We start from the raw sequence: 11,871 nt of genomic DNA on the forward strand, positions 1-11,871 counted from the left end.
CTATTTTTGGGACGTTTTCCTGGGCGTTCCACTTATGGGGTATCCCAAGGACGGACACGAAATCTAAAATAAACTACAGACTAAAATAATATAGTCTATCCCATGTCTTCAAACTGGTTAGTATAGTATCTACGCAAATGACGGGCGTAAACCAAGTGCAGCCAAAGCAAAAGTTTGATCCAAAAAAGCATACAATAAGAAGAAACGAATATCTTTAAAGACATTTGTAATGTAACAAGAAAAAACCAGTTGTTTGTTTATTAGACACTATAAAAAATCTGTTGCTGGGAAATGCCAAGCTCAAACTGTAATTAATCTATGCCATAAACATCTTTAGAGTATTAAAATTCATATTGCTATGTGTCATGGTAGTAGTATTGTAGTTATAGCGTAGAATGGAACCAAATAAGTATAAAAATTAGTAAGGATAATTGAACGTGGAAATAAGAAAAGTGAAGACGAGTTTTTATGAAATTTCATAATTATATTGGTGCTACAGCAGCCGTATGTCGAAATGTCGAGAAAAAGATGTGTTGTCAATATTGTCATAGCAAACTAGCATGCTCCCTGGCAATAAGTGTGGGAGCAAACAGATGAAGATTTGTTTAGAATGTACACTTAAAACGCGTACCGAAATTCAGTACAGTAACGCGATTCGCGCAATCGATAGTGATAGAGAATCGCGCTGAAAAGCTGATCAGCGCCTCTACCTCGTGCCGTTCGAACAAATTTTTCAATGCATTTTAAATGTCCAATGCTTACTTGTAAGTATGGAAGAGAATCACGCTGCAAACTCCGTGGCGCAGTAGTTTAGGTCGCCACGCCGTGGGTTCGATACCCACACGGGACAATTATTTGTGCGATCCACAAATGTACGATACACAATGTTTCGGGTCTTGTTGCGCTTTGTGTCCGTTGTTCGTATGTTTTTGAAAAGTCCCCGCGACACAAGAGCAATTCTTAGTGCGTGGGTTGTCTTTTTAAGAAAAAAAAAAAGCTATGTAAGGGAAATATTTAATTAGAGCTCTGTTTGTTGTTAGAACCCTTGAGACTATACTATCAGGGAGTTCTTGTTAATGAAATTATGTATGATAATTATCTATTTCTATTTTCATGCTTAATCAATTAAATGTTTATAGCGCGTGCCTCGATCACTACGTCATATTTCATTGGGTATTTTTAATACAGTTAATAGTTTGGTATTACCAAGATCAAGCATATATTATCATCAAGTTTTGTTTCAAAATCGGAAAGCGATTTTTTAACTCTTTCTTCCTATAGAGCTGAAATGCGCAAGTTTTATCTCTTAAACGTAACTACGTTTAGTTATTCATTCCCTTATTCATTTAACTAAAAGAATAAGGGAATGTAAAGTCCCTATGCGTCAAAGTACTCCTTCGCATCCATTTAATTTTTTTATCTTCGTTCATTTATTTTTTAATGAAATCATGTTACGGCCAGTGGTTTAAAAATAAATTTTGAGATCGCTGATCGTCAACTATCTCCAAGCTAATCGAATCAAAGCGATTAATCAGTTTAGGCGTGAAACCGTAACAGACAGACAGACAGGCGTAGACGTCTACATTTATTGTTAAGGTTACTCAGTTACTGTTTTACACCTCTATCGATTATACTACTATCCTATTAATAAAATAAATGAGAAAGTTTGTGAGTATTAATGGATGTTTGTTACTCTTTCACACAAATACGACAGAACCGATTACGATGAAATTTGGTATATAGGTAGCTGAAGACCCAGAATAACACATAGGCTTCTTTTAATCCCGGAGTTCTCAAGGGATCGGGATTTACACGAGAAGGTTTCCACGCGGACGACTTCTAATGGACCCATAAGTAGGTGAAATATAGGTATAAATATAGTATTTGAGCAAATAAATATCAAATAATTAAAACATAGAATACTAGGAAACACGGTTATTTGTGAATTAAAAAGAATCAATTATCTAGTAATCCAACAAAGTTGTTACTAGGAAATCATGATTAATTCAGTGGTGTCATTTATACATTACATAAGAATAGCACGTGCCGGTCTATGTGTGTGTGAGTGTGGTAGTGTGCGTGGGAATTCATTTCTGTACCACGATTTTCTACCTATCATCGGCAACTTGCTATGTTTTGCACGAAAATTTGTGTGAAAACCCGATCAACGCCCCTAGGGGATGCCGTAGGAACTAATTTTTATACTTCATATATCTGCCTGATATATCCAAAAGTTCTTACAATTTACAGCCTAAGTCCCACGTAATAGGGGACAAGCCTTTTGCCCAATACCAGACACGTTACCAAACTCCGGTCTACCAACTATTGAGAATAATCCAATATAAATTATGAAATACCGATAGCACTTTGCCCGACCCGGGAATAGGACCCGAAACCTCATGATCAGCAGTCGGATACAATACCGATCGCACTAAATTTTAATTTCAGTTAATACATCACACTCAAGATACTCAATGACTTAGAATGGCGCCACTATTTAGAATTATAATTTTTTTTTCATTTACATATTCTAATATATTAAAGGCGCTTATTGTAATTTTGTACATTTCAATGACCAGTGAGGTAAGCAGGTTTTCCCACAGTTAATTTGTAGATGGGTAACCTTGGCTATTTGGAAATTTATTTAGAAAGATAATAGTTTCGAGCAAAGGACACTAATACTATGATTGTTGTAAGGGTATAACTATCTATTACAAATTCATAGTAATATTGCTGAGACGATTTGGATGAAATAGATACAAACTTGGCATAAAGCACATGATTTTATTTAAAAATCAATTGGTAGATACGGTATAGGAGCAGCATGCGAGGGCTAGTTTATTCTATACTTGAGGCCGCCCGCGACTTCGTCCCCGTGTAAATCCCGATCCCTCAAGAACTCCGGGATAAAAAGTAGCCTGTGTGTTATTCTGGGTCTTCATCTACATATATACTAAATTTCATCGTAATCGGTTCATTAGGATTTGCGTGAAAGAGTAACAAACATCCATACAAACATGCATGCATACATTCTCACAAACTTGCGCATTTATAATATTATTGGGATTTTATATACAAAAGTCGGTCTGTCTTAGTTTTGTTACAATAATACTATGTACTTATTGAGTTATTTTACACGTGTTTACAAACAGGAGTAGATGTATTATTACGCGTGCCGTTAAACCAAAATGGATATTTTTCTTTAATTATTATTCAGATTAATTAACTTATTGACACATGAAATTAAAATATTTTGACTAAATTATTTGTTTTTTATCAATGTATTTATTAGTTTTGTTCTAATAAGACCGTATTATTTACAAATTGTATTTGTTTGACGTCAGCGGGCACGACCCACATGCGTTTTTATTTACTTAAATGCTTATTTAATCTAATTACTAATGTAAATAATAGTTATTATAACCAGCAGCACTGCTGAGCAAGGATCTCCTCTCGGAATGGGGGAAGGCTTAGGCTTTGAGTCCACCACGCTGGCAAAGTCTGTGTTCTGAAGAACTCTCAGTTATGCAAGGTTGCATCACGATGTTTTCCCTCACGGTTAGAACAAGCAATCATTATTTTTTTATTACACACACAACTTTTTAAAGTCATTGGTGTGTTACCTCCGGTACGAACCCTCGACCACTGGCGTGGGAAGCGCAACTTAAACCATTCAGATATCACTGCAAGTTTCAATACTTTTGATGTTACTAATTACTCCGTTGGCTCAACGACCCAAAATGTGTCTTGGCCTCCGACACGAGAGAACGCCACTTTGCCCGATCTTTGGCCACTTCTTGCCAATCACCGGCTTGAAGCTCCCTCATACTTTTGATATTGTAATATTTCTTTATTCATATGAATTCAGTAACAATTTATAATAAATTAGGTATATTTCCGTGAATCACACGAAACTTTGCACTTTATTCGACTTAGTTGATGTCATGCGATCAATTGTCAAACAAAAATTTTATTGATTGTAACTGCGAACCTTTTTAGGTCATTCACTTTATAACTAAAAAAGGTAGTGTTGAAAAAGGTTTTATGTGCAATATAAGTCATTAATTGGTCAGTGAACAGTACAGTCGGAATCAAAAATATGTGTAATTAATATTTAACAAATTTCTGTCCCACTGCTGTACAAAGGTCTTATATCAAAATGAGGGAGGGATCAGACCTTGAGTCCACCACGTTGATCAAGTGCAGGTTGGGGACTTTGCATTCCTGAAAAAACTGTGTTAAAGAACTTTCAGGTATGCGCGGTTGTATCATGATGTTTTCCTTCGTCGCTGGAATAAGTGCTAATCATTTTTAATACGCTCATTACTTTCAAAAGACATCGGTATACCGCCTCGGATTAGAACTCTCGACCACTTGCGTGGGAGGCGCATACTTACACCATTCGGCGATCACTTTTGTGTAGCGGTATGAGTTATATTATTTTTTATCATCATTGCAGTTTTAAAATTATCTTACAACATCATTATGCAGGTAAATAATAGTGAAAACTACATCCAGTAAATTTAAAAATGAAATAGTATATTTTTCTCGTGACTGTACACGATAAGATTGACGTCAGTCGTCAACGCAGTTGCAAATAGCGCTATGATATCATACGCGTGAGCAGATAATTGCACCCATAGGGGTAAACGTAACGGATAAAGGTGACATAAGAACCTGCCTCTACCTATTACACAGTATTACGCAAGTTTTACACTATCTTGTAGTTTATACGAGCTCTTTTACAAACACAAATAACTGATACAAAATATAACACGAACTAGACCTAGAAAGTCTGGCATATACTTTCTAGGTCTAGTTCGTGTGTGTGTGTCTCGTGCTTCAATCGCGGGATAAGCAAAGTGTTATTGGTATTTCCGAATTTAGGTTTATAATTGAACTAGCTGACTTGATAACTTCGCATGCGTCACATAAGAGAGAATGCGTCAAAATGGTCCCCGTTTTTGTTTCGTTACTCTGCTCCCATTAGTCCTAGCGTGATGATATATAGTCTATAGCCTTCCTCGATAAATGGGCTACCTAACACTAAAAGAATTTGTCAAACCGGTTGAGTAGTTCCTGAGATTAGCGCGTTCAAGCAAACAAACTCTTCAGCTTTATAATATTAGTTAGTATAAATAGACGCCGGTGGTCTGGTAACGTGCTCCGTAAATGGCAATAGACTCCCTATTACCTAGGACTACCGTGATTAATAGCGAAATAGGCGCTCATACACCTTTGCATACACTTTTAGGTTTAACAAGCATAGGTATATGTAGGTATTATTATGCTCGTTATAATAATTATTATGTATTTTGTCTTAAAAAAGTTTAAACTACGGTTTAAAGCGCAGGCAAAGTATATAGACTGAAACTAGATTAGCGATATAGAATGTATTGTGCATTGTTCTCGTAATCATTAATTTACAAAGTCATTAATTAGACTTTGTTGTAACCACTGGGGTATTCTTGTGGCTAAGTCTTTATGGACGTCAATAAAAAGGGAACACCCGAGAAAACATACAGACATACTTTTTCCCATAAGGGTAGGTAGAAATTAAAGAAAATGTGTATTTTTAAACTAACTGGCTCACACGGCTCTCTTTTATCCAATAAAGAATCGATTTTGAAGTAAGAATCTTCAAAAATAACATGTTTGTTATTAGGTCTTTAACTATCTTTATGTCTATTTCAAGTAAAATCGTAAGACCTTTTTGTCATGACAGTATAACAAGCAGACTGGCAGCATCTTTTGGTTTGTTGAAATTTGAACAATTACTTATTTTAATCGTTTCATTGAAGAGTCAGGGTCTTCTTTTGTAATGTTGGAAGGATTTATTGCTTATCAAAGTTCAGAGTCTTTAGATTATAGATATTTTAAAGCCTAATGTCAAAACTATTAATATTTGTAACAAACAGTACCTCGATTTTCTACTACTATCGATTACCGACAACCGGCTAGCTATCGACATTTGACATTTAGAATGTACTGCCAAAATGTTTCCTACGACACCCGTCAGAGGCGCTGATCAGACCAAAATTTCTCGATGACAGTTCGGTTGTCGGTAGACGATAGTAGTAGAGAATCGAGCTACAGAAATCATTTGGTAAACCTTAGTAAACAAATAGAACAAAATGTAGTTTAAAAAGCTATGACTATTTCAAGTTCTCTCGAAATAAATTACATTTTGAATTTGGATGAACATATTCAAACTTATTGGTACAGTGTATGAACAATGGTACAGATCATTATTTAAAATATACCATAGAAACGAGTTATAATAATAAAATTATTATCATACACATGTATAATTCCAGTTCGATGTCCAATTAGTGAATTATCACGAGGAAACTCGGCTTCAGTGATCATTAAACTAACCGTTCAGTACACGATAATACAAATAATATTAATTATATTATTAATAATAATATCACATTATCAGAAGAATAATGTTAGTAGCAAAAAATAAAATAAAAGCACTTACGACTTTCTGTTACGGTACTTATAACGTAACGGCAAAAAGAAAACATTAGCAGTTCAGAAGAAAAATAGCGTAAGTAAAATAAGTAGGCATGTCTGCTTTGAACTTTTTTTCCTGTAAGTCTGAAATATTTTTTTTCACACTGTCTTCCTGTTCACGTGTTTCGATAAATTCAGGAGATAAAAGAAGATTTAAAAACATTATGTAAGTTCTTGTTAGGTACAGAATTCAGAACTTCACAAAGAAAATTTTCATATAGTAACAGTCTGAGCAAAACTTGAAATACCTATTTGTACTTAGATACATATTTGATAATTTTACTTACATAAATATACGAAGAACGCTATAAATAAATGTAACATTGTGAGTAAGAGGTATGGTACCATATTTAATTAGTAAGTACCTAAATGGATGTTCCATTCGAATAATCACAATAATTAATCATTCACATTGCCCATTGCCCCCGGGGATAGGCAGAACCAGAACTCCATTTGCGACTATCCTTACAAACCTCTTTTCATCACATTTAGACGTCCACAAAAGTCTTCTTACTTCTCCTTATCGTATGGTTAGTGGTCAATCAAGTGCCTAATGCCCGGTTTCTAAGTACATATAGCGGTAGTTTAGTTTTTATATAAGTTTAAACGGTATTGAATAGATATAAACTACTGCTAAATGTACCTCAAAAACTGGGGGTAAGTAATTCACGCCGCCCTAAGGCCTCTGACGTAGCCTAAGGACTGTTATATTCATTGACAACAATACGGTAGTTGTCTACCAGTCAAATCAGCTACTCTTTATGAAATGTCAAAAACACATTTTAGTATAGAAATACGACGTAGTGACGTCACTATTGCAGATTTTCGTTGATATCAAATGAGTGTCTAATATAATTTCAGTCTGTAATATTTACAATTTCAACATCATTTACGAAAAAAGCTACATAGCCTGAGCATTTTAGATGAACCTTTTACGGGTATGAGTTTAATAATTTTTCGTTAACCCAGGCAACTACCCTATTGACCGACTGGTGGACTAAACAGGTGACAAACTGTAACTTTTATCATCAATAATGTTAATTAAAAAGGAAAATGATAAAATAAGTTAATGGTAAACCCGCAGAGTGACGTCCATGCGTTCTATTCCGAGAATAATGACACAATTGATTTTAACTACGTGATACAATCATGTTGATGATATATACTATGTAGCTAATTATTAAAGGTTTTAATTTACAAAGTAGGAGAAAAGTTCTGGCGGTTATAGTAGAGAAAATATTCAGGCAATTCTTTATAATGCTTAAGTAAAAATATCGTGATTTTTGTCTGCTCTATGACTTTAAAACCGTAGAAAGCATCAGCAAACTGAAGTCTAAAATGCGTAATTGCATCCGTCTCGTTTAGTTTATACTAAAACAACACGAAAGTCACAGAGCTAAGAAACCTATCGTTTGATTGAAGTCACTCGAATAATTTAATTTTGGCTTATAGAAAACGTACGGCTACTATCATTTGTACCTTTAAGAGCACTAGGTCTGCACTAACAACACCTACATTTTGGCAATCCCTTCAAAATATTGGATAGACAATGATACTATTAGAATTTGAAGATTCCCTCTGAAATACGATGACTAAAATATACTTAAAATGTAACCTAGAGCTTAGTTTATCCCAAACTTTAACTAAGGACTTCAATTTTCATTCTACCTTTTATTATATTATTCACTAGCGGACCCGACAGACGTTATCCTGTCTAATAAATTAAAAATTAATTTATAAAACATTGTCCAGCGGACAAAATTGTGAATCTAAACCATTCTCAGATCCCCTTGAACACACCCAAAAAATTTCATCAAAATCGGTCCAGTCGTTTAAGAGAAGTTCAGTGACATACACACTTACAGAAGAATTATATATATAAAGATTAGCTGTACCTCTCAATATTACATAGTATTACATAGTATTACATAGTACTTCAGTGACGAACAATCTCATTCATCGCCGCCACCATATCGTCATTCCTTAATCGTCACTTGTAACAAGGAAACCACCACTAATTTCCTTGAGAAATCATTTATTCGCCATTTTCCTTCAACATCACTTATGACGATCACTTTAGTCATATAATTGTTGTATTATGTATAACTAGTTTATGCATGCGGCTACACTTGCGCTTATAATTTGTTTAGGAAATTAAAATAGGTAGTATTTGCCTTTCCCAAGTTCAATTTAATCGGTTCAAATGTCTAGCAGAGAAGGCGTAACAGACAGACTTTTATTTTTTTCGTAACGTTTCTATTCTAACTTTGTTGTTCACTTGCATATAAAGTTGCATCCCCGAAATCATCTCCTATTTGTAAAATATAGCCTATGTTTGACTTTGGGGCTTCAACAATTATATTTTTTTTACAAGTAACAAACATAAATTATTTACAACTTTTGCATTCACAATATGAATAGTAGGATAACTATGCATTATTTATATCCGATCCCCATGCTAATTAGTGAGGAAAATCGTAGGATTATGTATTAAAGAAGTTATTATAAAAAGACTGTGATTCATAGTATTTAGTAATAAGGAAAATTGGGTCAACAGATACGTTTTCGATGACATCAAGGCTAAAAATATGTATTAACTATTTATTTTAGGTCACATTGCAGCGCATCAGGAAAGGATTATGTTGATTTTTGAACTGTTTATTAAGTTTTTCTGTCAAGAAATTCTCAATGATTACTGAAATATGGAAGGCTTAGTACGGGAGCAGTGAAAAGTGCAAAGTGTACAAGTAAAATATACGGTAATAGGTATGCTTGTGGTTGGGTAATTCGCTCTTCCACAAGCTAATTTATGAAATTGCAATATTAGGATCCTAACTTTAAAAACTTTTGCGTTGCATGTTCAATATGCAATGCGAAAGCCAAATATGAGTTTTGTTTCGCGCGAACATTGTATTCAAGGCACTCTGCTAAATTGTTGGACTATACCACTATTTGTTTAGAGGCAAATATACTTACTTAAATAGCTGCTATAGAGCAAAGATTAATTTCTAATATCTCTCAGTTAATTTAACACAAGCGTTCACAGTGGAAATCAAAAACCTAATAAAAGACCGGTTTATTCGAAAATCTCAAGCCGTCTTTTGGGTTTTTGCCGCTCACATATTTTTTGCCGTCGGATTTTGACCTTCGAGTCCAGCTGCGATTTTGAACGACTGTAATTGTATTGTAACGCACCTTGTTCTATGTAATTTGATTACGATAATCTACATAAATGTCGCTAAATGCAAAGTTATGTTACTGCCAAACTTCAAAGGTCTTTGTTACCTTTTTTTTAAGTATGCTGTTTTGTTTTAGTTTTCCATTTAGCCTGTGTCATTGTTCCACTCCCGTCCAAACACTATTACTGTAGACTACCAGATCCTTAATCGCTCATTCTCTTAGGCCAGTTAGTAGTAGTAGCGGTACATATGTATTACTTAATTGTACTACGCAAGTACCCATCGAGAGGCATTTTTTCCGTACTGTTAATAAACTCATTTAATAACCGCAACTTTATTGGTGATGTATAAATCAATAAACCACGTTTTCACTCATTAAGTCACAAAATTGGCACGTAGGCGTAATGCGAAACCAAAAACTAAAATTATAGACGGCTTTAATTTCTTAGAAAGTTGTACAATTTACAGCCTAACCATAAACCTCAATATGACGTATAGAAACAAAATGGCGGCGTCCATTTCTCAGATGAAAGTCGAAACTCAGATAACGCTGACCAATCACATCGCCGTATGAGAGTGGGTAGGCGGAGTTTAAGTGCGTAATTGGTTAACGAAACGCTAGACCTACAGTGCTTATTCATACTGTTTTATGATATGTTAACTTACCTAGAAGTGCGATCAATGAATCACTCAGCGATAAATAATATCGAAACAATTAAAGGAACAATATCTCTGCTACTGAGAATTTTGTATCAAGGTACTGATCAGCGGCCCCAGTGTGTTCTACAAGAACTATTTATTTTTATTAGGTACTTAGTTGAACTTGGACTCAAGGCCTAACCCCTCCCCCTCGTTAGGAAGGAGACTCTTGCCCTGCAGTGGGACAAAAATGGGTTATTAAAAAAAGTACTTAGTTACAAAATGTTGCAATAGAAAGAAAGCTACATTACAACCGTACAGTCAAAGCCTCAACACACACATAACTAGAATTCATGACGTCATCTTTGTGAGTAAAACTGAGCTGAAAAAAATATTTTTTGTCTGCATTAGAAATTATTTTTTTGTAAACATAGGTTAATTTTCACTTGACATGAAAACTTACAGTATTTAAAGTGGTCACTAAAAAACGACCTGTAGGTAAGTCAAAGGGATAGAAAAAAATATTTGTTTTAAGGCGCTTCTAAACGGGCCATATTTTTCTGCAATATGTGGCTGCAACATAGTGGCCGGACATATTGCGAGCAACTCCAGCCATACTACGCAATATTGCAGCAATGTCTCAGACATATAGCCACACATTTTTGATATTGCAGTGAATGGCCGATATTGTTTTGATAGGTTGCCGGACGATCGCTGAGCTACCGATTTTACTGCAATGTTGCCCGGCCAGTTTTATTGTTGTTTCAGTCGCTCACTTTTGTTATGATATAGTGCATCCTTTTCTACGCGATTTATATTTATTTTATCATTTATTATTCAATTTTTTTTCAAGCATTAATTCTTGACATAAATTGTCTAATGTTTTACGCCTATTGGCGTAAGGTCGAATCCACTGTCTCTGCTTTTTCCTTTTTGATTTTTCTTGTAAAACAATATAGGCTGCTGCGACGAGTGTGATTTCGTCAGCCATTATTGCCGGTTTGTGTGGCCCGTTTAGGAGTCTGCATCATGCTCCATACTATTGACAGACATATTGCAACACATGGCTCGGCCATAGATTGCTCGGCCATCGTTGCAATAAAATATTTTTGTGATGGCCGAGCAATAAGTTGCCAATAGTGCAGCCACATATTGCAGGAAAATATGGCCCGTTTAGAAGCGCCTTTATACACAAAAAGTTGTTTCGGGTCTGATTGTTCTTCATATCCGTTATTTGTATGTTTATAAAGTCCTCAGGAAACCAAAGCTAATTCTTACTCTTTTAAAAAGTACAAAAATGTTAGTTCGGGAGTTGACTTTTAAAAAAATACAGAAAAAAAAAAACTTCAGATACACGTGACCATAGTCATAACAAAAAAGAACTAGTAGCATACACGCCACCACAATGAACCGTTACTCGACCTTAGTGGTGATGAAGTCAGCATTATTAGACCACAAGTTATGTTATATAAAAACAAATATGTGGACAAAAACCTGTTTGATTCATACTCTCTGTTTTCACGTGTGTTTGTCG

Source organism: Anticarsia gemmatalis, chromosome 8 (assembly GCF_050436995.1).
Source record: "Anticarsia gemmatalis isolate Benzon Research Colony breed Stoneville strain chromosome 8, ilAntGemm2 primary, whole genome shotgun sequence".
Classification (NCBI taxonomy): domain Eukaryota; kingdom Metazoa; phylum Arthropoda; class Insecta; order Lepidoptera; family Erebidae; genus Anticarsia; species Anticarsia gemmatalis.